Source organism: Benincasa hispida, chromosome 1 (genome assembly GCF_009727055.1).
Source record: "Benincasa hispida cultivar B227 chromosome 1, ASM972705v1, whole genome shotgun sequence".
NCBI classification, from domain to species: Eukaryota; Viridiplantae; Streptophyta; class Magnoliopsida; order Cucurbitales; family Cucurbitaceae; genus Benincasa; species Benincasa hispida.
In genome coordinates, this window is record NC_052349.1 from 45422468 (window position 1) to 45432377 (window position 9910).

The window sequence follows — 9910 nt, forward strand, 5'->3', positions numbered from 1 at the left end:
GGCCCAGTTGCTCGGCTACTTGTGGGCCCAGTGTGGTGTCTATGTCGGCAATGATCACTTGGGCCCCTTGATCCACAAACTCTTGGGCTGTGGCCCGGCCCAGCCCATTTGCTGCCCCGGTTATCAAAGCCACCTTGCCTTCCAGCCTGATTCGGAAAACAAAAAGTGAATAATTAAGGCCCAACAATAACGATTATTTTTTAAACATTATGTTTGTTGTTAATATAAACAGAAGTCAGTATAATTGACTAAATTTAAACTCTATTTTTTATCCAAGTTTTTGAAGTTCCAACCTTCATATTTGCTTATATATTATCACATGCAGCGATCTTGATAGTGGATTTGAGTCTTTGTAATTGCACTTCACTAGCTTTATAAGTTTTCATTTTATATTCCAAGATTTAACTTTAAATTCAATTTTTATTCTCTTTTATATTAGACAGATACAAGAATCAAATATTTGATTTTACATTACTTTTAAAAGAGTTGAAAAATACCCTTAAATTTTGAGTGAAAATCGTTAATGTTTTATTTAAAAAATATTTCTTAAATATTTAAAAAAAAATTCTAAATTTTTAAGAGTTTGAAAAATATCCTCAAACTAATAAAAAAAAAAAAGGAAAAAAGTTAAAAATATTCTTAACCGTTAATATATGAACAAATATATATATATATATAAATAACTTTTAAAAAATTTTAAAAAAAGAAAAAGAAAATGAAAAAGTACCCTTTTCGTCTCTAGGTTTTGAGTTTAGTTTTTATTGATTCCTAGATTTCAAAATGTTACACCTTTAGTTGTGAAGTTTTGAGTTTGGTTTCAATTTAGTTCATAGGTTTCAAAATGTTACAATTTTATCTTTTAAATTGGAGTTTTGTTTCAATTTACTCCCTATATTTCAAAATTTTGTATTATTAACCTTAATTTTTCATTAAATACTCATTTTCAATCATTGATGTCAATATCTTTTATTAATTTAAAATAATTATAAAGTGAAAATTTGAATTTAATTTTAAAAGTGATTAAAAATAATAAAACTTGATTAATTATAATTCTTTTAATTATTTTAAATTTATTGAGATACATTATCAATAAAGACGAAAAAATGAGTAATGTGTGAAAAATTGGGGTTAAAAATATAAATTTTAAAATTTAGGGACTCAATTGAAACACAACTAAAATGTCGATGGTAAAATTGTAATATTTTGAAACCTAAGAACTAAATTGAAACACTCAAAAGCTACTAAATGTATAACATTTTGAAATCTAAGAACGAAATAAAAACTAGACCCATAACCTAGGGACCAAAAAGATTTTTTCCTAAAAAAAAAAAAATTAAAAAATGCTCTACCATTAATAAAATGATCAATTTGTTTGAAGTTTTCTTAAATTTGAAGAGAATCAATTCTAAACAAATTATATATTTTCATTTTTTTTCATATACATATTCTCATTTTTCTTTGATCTTTAATTCTTACATCAACCTCTTCGTAACCCAAATAATAACCAAAATCTAAGTTAGAACATAAAATCTCATCAATTCAAAATAGTTTTTTAAGTATATTTAATTAATTTTTATAAAAAAATATTTAAATAGAAATGAATTTTTCGTAAAACACTTTTTTCTCGAGTTAATTGAAACGTCTCTTCTAAGTATATTCTGCATAATTTAGCCTTAATATTATTACTCTTATCACAATTATTATTATTATTATCTAAACCATAAAATATGAAAATTTGTAATGCATTATTATTAAAAAGAAATGTGGTAATGAATATAGGAATAAAAGCATGACTCATTTTCGGGATTATAATTAAATATTTATTACATTAAGCGGAAAAAGAAAGTGTGACAGAAAAGAAAGCGAATGGTATGAGGCTACTCATAGGTTCCTTTTCTTCGCTGAATTTATTAGATTAATTGTCATAATATATATATATACAACAATGGAAGGATAAGGGATCGGATATTTAAGCTCTAGGAAATAAGTTCATATCAATTACTGTTAAGCTAAATTCACATTGACTGTTATGATAACATTTTCGTTCCTATCTTTTAAAATTTGTTCAATTTTAGTCTCAATAATTATAATTGTCCTATTTTAGTCCCTGTAATTTTAATAAATCTTAAATTTAGTTCCTCAAAATTAATTTTTGTTAAATATAATAATAGTTTCATGCAAAAAATACCATAATTATAGTAAAAACCTTAATATATAACAAAAACTTTTCAAAAAGTAACAATAAACTAGTAGTGTTGACTAAACTTTTCAAAGTATATAAACTAAAATTAGACAACTTAAATTACATGAACTAAAATTGAACAAAATTCAAATTATATGAATCAAAATAGTAACCTATTTTTCTAAAGATCAAGTTTCAAAATTTCATATTCCACACCTAACGAAGGAATAGGTGTAGAGTGATTTTATTAAGGAAAAAGCAATTCATATCTCTTAACTTTTAGATTATATCACTTAAAGTCTTTTTTTATTCAATAATTTTGGGGTAGAAAATTAAATTGTTGATTTTTAAAATAGTAATTAATGTGTTTATCTACTGAATTATACTCAAATTGACATCGATTTAAATCTTAGGGCATTTTTGGATAGATTATAAAGAAAATATTTTTAAAAAATCACTTTTATTTAAACTCATTAATTTGAGTGTTTGCCAAACACTTCAAATTTTTCAAGATGATTTATTTTCAAAATATAATACTTGAAAAGTTAAACCAAATACTCAAACTTTCATAATTGGTGGTTTATAACTATTTTGAATTAATCTAATTTAAAATCAACTCAAAATCGTCTAAATAAATAATTTTCTTCCAAAATAATCCTATTCAATGTGGTGAGAACAATTATACATCATTTTTACCAAATAAGTAGAAAGAGAAAGAGAAGAAGATGAAAATTATTCATATTAATGAAAAACAAGTACTATTTATTTGATTATATCAATCCTCTTTTTAATATTCTATTCACAATGCATTTAGGAAGTTTTATATATAGTTGTTTAAATTGCACAACAAACTTAATATATGCAACTTAACTATAGTTATTAAAAACAATTACACCTATAGACAAGAAGAAAGATTAATTCAAAATGTTGTCCCAAGTAAGCCATAATGTAATTTATGAAACATTTTTCTCATTCTTTTTATCTACTTTTGAGAAGAAGAAAAAACAATCTTAGTCAAGCCATTAAAACTTATAGCTCAATGATTATTTGGATATTACTCATTAAAAAATATATATATTTTTTAAAGAATAAGAATTCTTTCAAAATGTGTCTGGATAATTTTTTTTTTTTTTTAAAGAAAAAAGTTATATTATTCTAATGGACTTGCTTTTTGCAAAAATAAAAGATCACCCTCCCATGGTCATGACTTTATAAATGGCACTTATTCCATCATGTACAATCACACTAATTTGCTTACCATTCATTTTAGTAGATGTATTTAAATGTTTAATTTTAATTATATGTTTTTAATAAATTTTAAATTTAATCTTTAATATTTATTATTATTGATTTTTTTAAAAAAAATTGTTAAAACATCTTCGCTATAAAATTTGTAACTATATTCAAATAATATATCTTTTGACAGGAAAATTATTATTGTTATATAAAAATTAACCTTGAAATATCAAATTTAAGATTTAGTAGAGATTTAAATTATATTTCAAAATAAGTTTTAAAAACATTTGTTGAACTTTTTAAACACTATAAAAATAATAAAACAACAAAATGAGACAAAATGATGGTCGGAGGTAGGAGTGCAACAGAAAATTGAAAAATCAAATCAATCGGCTAGTTCGATTTGATTTTTAATATAAAATTAGATATATTGATCTGTATTTGTAGAAAACAAAAAATTTAAACCATTTTGTTTTTTTGTTTTTTTACAGGTTAAACTTATTTTTATTTCAATTTCTTATAAATAATTTGTTTCTTTCTTATGTCCAACGGTTGAATTTTTAACTAAAATCCAAAAACAAAATTTTAAAACTTTTTTTTTTAGTTTTTAAAATATAGCTTGTTTTTTAAAAAGTAGATAATAAATGTAAAAAAAAAAATTTAGAGGTAGAAGTAGTGTCTATAGACTTAATTTTTAAAAACAAAAAACCAAAAATCAAATATTTACGTATCGTTTGATAGCTATTTGATTTTTGTTTTTGTTTTTGAAAATTAAGCTTATTTCATCTATATTTCTTACATGATTTGTATCTTTTCTAGGTACGATAGTTGAATCCTTAGCTAATTTCTAAAAACAAAAACAACTTTTTAAAAGCTACTTTTTTTAGTTCTCAAAATTTGACTTGATTTTTTAAATTATTGGTGAAAATTAGATAATAAAAATAAAACTTTGGAGATAAAAATAGTGTTTGTAGGCTTAATTTTCAAAAACAAAAATAAAAAATAAAATGATTACGAAACGAAATCTTATCCTCGATTTGGAACGAATGAACAAGCTTAGTTTCAAAAGAAGGTTTAGTTGTTATTATTATTTTTTTTTAAAGAAAGAAATGATTATTTTATTAATATTAAACACGGCGGATCACGAAAGGAAAGGCATGAGAATCTTGCTTCCGAATTATATATATATATATATTAAAAACAACAAAAATCACATAAATCCAAAATACAAAAAAGGATGGAAAAAAACCTCCATTAATTAATTATTCTCTTTTTTATTTTTCCTTAACAGAAATCAACAAAGCCAAAACGAAAATATTAAAATCGAAGAAGAAATAAATGATGGAATTCTTACCGTCTCCGACTGGAAACTGAAGAAAACGACCTGAAACGGCCTCTGAGAAGACCATTACCGATAATCTCAATCTCTCTAAAAAAATCAAAAATCAACGGTCACGATCGTTTCCATCACAAAAGAGAGGAAAAAAAAAGGAATCAGCAATAAACTAATTAAAAGGAACCTGGCGAAGGATCGGAGCATGACGACGGCGATCGGAGGAAGGGGAGTGAAGGACGACGGCGACGGTGGCGGAGGGGATGTCGGAGTGTGAAGTTAAAAATGAAGAGATTAAAAGAAGAAAAATGGGAGAATTTAAGGGAAAAGAAAAAGAAGAATTGTGGAGGAGATGTAATGAACACGCATTTTCATGCAATCACAGATCAGAGGGAGAGGGAGAGAGAGAGAGAGAGAGAGAAAGAAAGGGAAATTGAAGTTTGAAGCTGAAGTGAAGAAGGGAACATGGGGCTTATACAAACACCATCTGACCTGTCACTATTTAATCAATGCTTAATTTGTATTATATTAATCATAATTAATCTCAATTTTAGTAGCATTGTTCTTGAGTTTGATTTTGATTTTGATTTAGGGTTAATAATCTTATTTCTCAGATTTGAATTTTATTTCAATTTAAAAGATTTATATTTTTAATTTTGATTTTTAAATTAATATTTGCTTTCAATCTTTGATGTTAATGTCTATTATTTAATTTAAAATAATTATGATGTAGAATTTTAAATTTAATTTTAATAGTAAAACTTTGAGTCATTATGATTATTTTAATTCTTTTGAATTGATTAGCATACATTATTAATAGAGATGATAAGTAGATATTTAGTGAAAAATAAAAAATAAATGTATAAATCTTAAAGTCTAGGGATGAAATTGAAACAAACTCAAATTTAAAAAGTAAAATTGTAATATTTTGAAATTGATAGACTAAATTGAAACTAAATTCAAAATTAAAAAACTAAGGTCCCGTTTTGTAACTATTTTGTTTTTTGTTTTTTGTTTTTTAAAATTAAACATATAAACACTATTTCCACCATTAAGTTTTTTCTTTTTTTATTTACTTTTCACCAATGGTTTAAAAAATCAAGTCAAATTTTAATAACTAAACAAAAAGGTTAGAGGTTTTTTTTTTTTTTTTTTTTTTTTTTTTTTTTTTTTTTTTTTTAAATTTGGTTAAGAATTCAACTATTGTACTTAAATATGCAAACTATTGTAAAAAATGTGAATGAAATAAACTTAATTTATATAAAAAAAACACAAATAAAAAATCAAATGGTTTACCAAAGGAGACCTAAAATGTAAGCCTCTATTTAATAACTATTTTGTTTGTTGTTGTTTTTTTTTAAGTTAAACATATAAACACTATTTTCACCTCTAAATTTATTTGTTTGTTATATATTTTTTACTAATGGTTAAAAAACCAAAGCCAAAGTTTTAAAAAATAAAAAAATAACTTTTTAAAAAAATTGTTTTGCTTTTGAAATTTGGCTAAAAAATTCAATCATCATATTTAAGAAATATGCATATCATTTTAAAAAATAAGAAAGAAAGAAATTTAATATTCAAAAATAAAAATAATTATATTCAGTAATATTTTGAAACTTAAAAATTAAATTGAAGTGGATACAAAATTTAGGGAAAAAAACCTTTTTCTCCTTGACTGAGTTGTTTTTCATAATAATAGAAGAAAGAGTGATAAGTAGGAATAAAACACAATGAGAAAATTGAATTTGATGGTGGATCCCGAGTTAATTTCTTAATGTAAATGGGGGCAGTCTGCTGAAAGTGAAAAGCAGTTATTTTTATGGAAAACATGAAACTTTAAAAAGGACTGTCCTGTAAAATCAGAAAAAAAAAATTGTGGTTTTTCTTTTCTTCTTTAAGAAATGTTAAAATTTTATAACAAAGACAAATATATATATTTAATTATAAAGTATGTGTACGTACAAAATTATAATGTTTTCCAAAAACTGCCTGAATTCGAGAGAAAATCCCATTCATAACATTTTTTTGGTTGGAACCCATTTAAAATAATAATGCATTTGTCAACTTCGGGAACGCCTCTCTCTCTCCTCTCTCCTTTTTTTTTTTTTTTTTTTTAAATTTTTTTTTTATGGTCATACTTGCTGATTTTTTATTTTTATTTTTTAAAAAAACCACTTTCCAATCTGAGTTCTTTTTTTTTTTTTTTCCAAATATTCTTTTACGAACATTTTTATAATCTTTCACCCATCTACAAGATGTGAAATCTAACCTTATGACCACGTTAAAACGTACTAACAATATTTTAAGTGACATCGTCTTAAGAATGACCTTTTTAACCTAACAGTGGCTCGTCTCTGACTGGATGATATAGACCAGTGCAACATCATTTTTTCTTGCTTTTTCCATTCAGCCTTGCCTCGCGTGAGCGATATCTAAATCAGCCCGATGCTTTTTCCTCAACTCTATCCCGATTCAAAAGAAAAAGCGCGATGTATAAATTAAACATAATAAAAAAACCATACAATGTAAGCATAACCCAAATAAAATATGTATATTACCTCTATCTCTATTGGTCACTATTTCGGTTACTTGATAACGGTTGGCTGCACATTATTTTGTTGTGTCCCAAATTACCATATCTACCATACTTCTAGGTTAAACGGTGTTCACTAGCAGATGGAATCTAATTGACCTGTAGCCTACAAACATCAGTTACTATATTAGGTAGCAGGATTACGCCTTTGACGTATTCCAGTAGATTCTTCCATTTAGACAATATTTTTATCTATCAATTCAAACATAACTTAACTCAGTGAATTCACATCAATTATAATCGTAGAGATCGATGATTCTATCTTACTTTGGTACATCTTTAATAATAATAAAAAGATCAAGATTGAATACAAGTTTATTTTTAAAATGGAGAATATGTGAGAGAAAAATAGTGATGGATTATATAAAAATAATATAATGCGTCCAAATCAAGGGTGTTAATAATTAGATATATTTTGGGAGACAAAAAGGTTAGCGAGCTACTATTATAAAGCATACAATAATTAATAATAATATGAAAAGGAGGGTTGGACATGATTCATGAAGTTACAGATAAAATCCAGCTGTAGCACAGTTCAAAATTGGATCAATGTGTTCCACAATAAATATTATCATGCATATAAATATATATATTTAATATCTATATATATTTAAATTATGGATCATTCGCATGCATTTAATTTTATTTTTTTCTTCTTTTTCCAACCGACCATTTGCCTTTTAACATAATTTTAATCGATTATTTTACAACATTATAGAGAGTGATTCATTGTGCTAATTAATTAAATAAATATTCTTATATTTAAAAGTGGAATTTATTAATAATATTATTGTCTTCTATATAAAGATGTGATTTTATTATTTTGGTACTTAGATTCCAAAGGTATCTATATAATTTATGTTTAAAATTAAAAAGTATGGAAGAATTATTTTTTTAAAAGTACTGTGAAACTTCAAACGATAATTGATATTTTATCTGCGTACTAGATTGAAAATGAAAAGAAAGAATAATGAACTTTAAAAGCATGTAATTTTTATATTCGATATTATTGAAATATGAAAAGTTGGAAATGCATTTATTTGTTGTTCAACGATTGTGGAAGTGGATGATTGAACTATTGACCTTTAGAATGTTGATTGGTTACTTTGTCATTAAACTATGGTCGAATTGAAAAATGATCGAACTTTGACCATAAACTTAATTAGGGGATTGTATCAATTTGTTCTATAAACTTTTCATTAGTTTTAACCTGAGTGTTACAATTTTCATATTAAACTTAAAAAATGTTATTAAAAAAGTTTGCTCTTATCGTTTAAAGAATTATAAAACACATATACAATTTGTATAATTTTTTATTAGAGAGAACTAATGTTAGAACTAGCTTATGTCAAATTTTATGAATTTTGGGAATGTTATTCCACGGTTAATTTTTTGCATGTGTAAAAGTTATTTTTATGCAAAACTTTGTTTCCATTGTTGTTTTTGGGTGGGGGATGGGAAGTAAATTAGTGAAAATTGAATTAAGAGTTTATAACCTCATAAATTCAAGATCAAAATTGATCTTTTCTAAATTTATGAGGGTAAATTAAACATAAAACATGAAAATATTTTATTCTTATATTTATGAATTTAAGAGAAACTTTATCTTTTGCAAACACAAAAATAAATTAATAAAATAATTGGCATGAACTCCTCTAAAAGTTGAAGCACAAAAGTTTAAATCGTCACCTTTCATATGTCATATGGAAGGGGAAGAAAACTTCTTCTCCTCTTCTTTTTTTTTTTTTTTGTTCAAGCTCTAGGAATTAAATGTTAAATTTCGGTATGTTTCATTTATATCTCAAAGAAAAAAATTAATTTTGTTCTTCAACTTTTAAAACTCGCTAGTTCAAAAAAATATTATGCGAGAGTTCCTTTTCATTAATGTAAATTGACGTGCTACAAATATTGTGTAAAAATTAAAAGACATACATATCATTATCTAAACATCATTCACGTAAATTAATGTAATAACTTATGCAAAAAAAAAAAATTGATTTTATATATAAATCAAATTATTTTAATGATATATTTTTATAGATGAAATAGTATATTTTGATATCCTTTTAAATTTTATTACATTAACTGTCACATCAATTTATAATCTTTATCTTAACAAAAGATATATATTTCAAACCAAACTTGAAAGTTGATGGATATTTTTTAAAACAAATGTCAAACTTTTCAAAAGTAAAAATGAAAGCTTTGGAAATCTAGAGACATAATTGAATATAACCTAGCTACTTTAAAATTCAAAGAAATTTGGAACAATTTATCTATTCATATAATTTTATTATTTTTTTTAAAGAAAGAATTGAATAAAAAGTTGAATTTTTATATGGATTATTATTTAGTCAACCTTGTTGTGGAGTGTGTGTTGGCAATCCCATTTTGTTGGGTGTAGTCTATTACATGATATCAAGTACTACCTCTTATTCTTTTTGCTTGGGGACTGGCCATTCAACAACTTGCCATTCCTATATACACAATAATTCATCCAAAATACTCTCTCTTTCTCTTATTCATGGTCCCCCTCCTAATTCTTTTAATCTTCACTCATAAAGCT

General features: G+C 24.5%; 1 pseudogene; it reads right to left on the reverse strand.

Annotated features, from left to right (window-relative positions):
• LOC120088100 overlaps positions 1–5210 on the reverse strand; it is a 5953-nt pseudogene extending 743 nt beyond the window's left edge.
• Positions 5211–9910: the final 4700 nt, after the last annotated feature.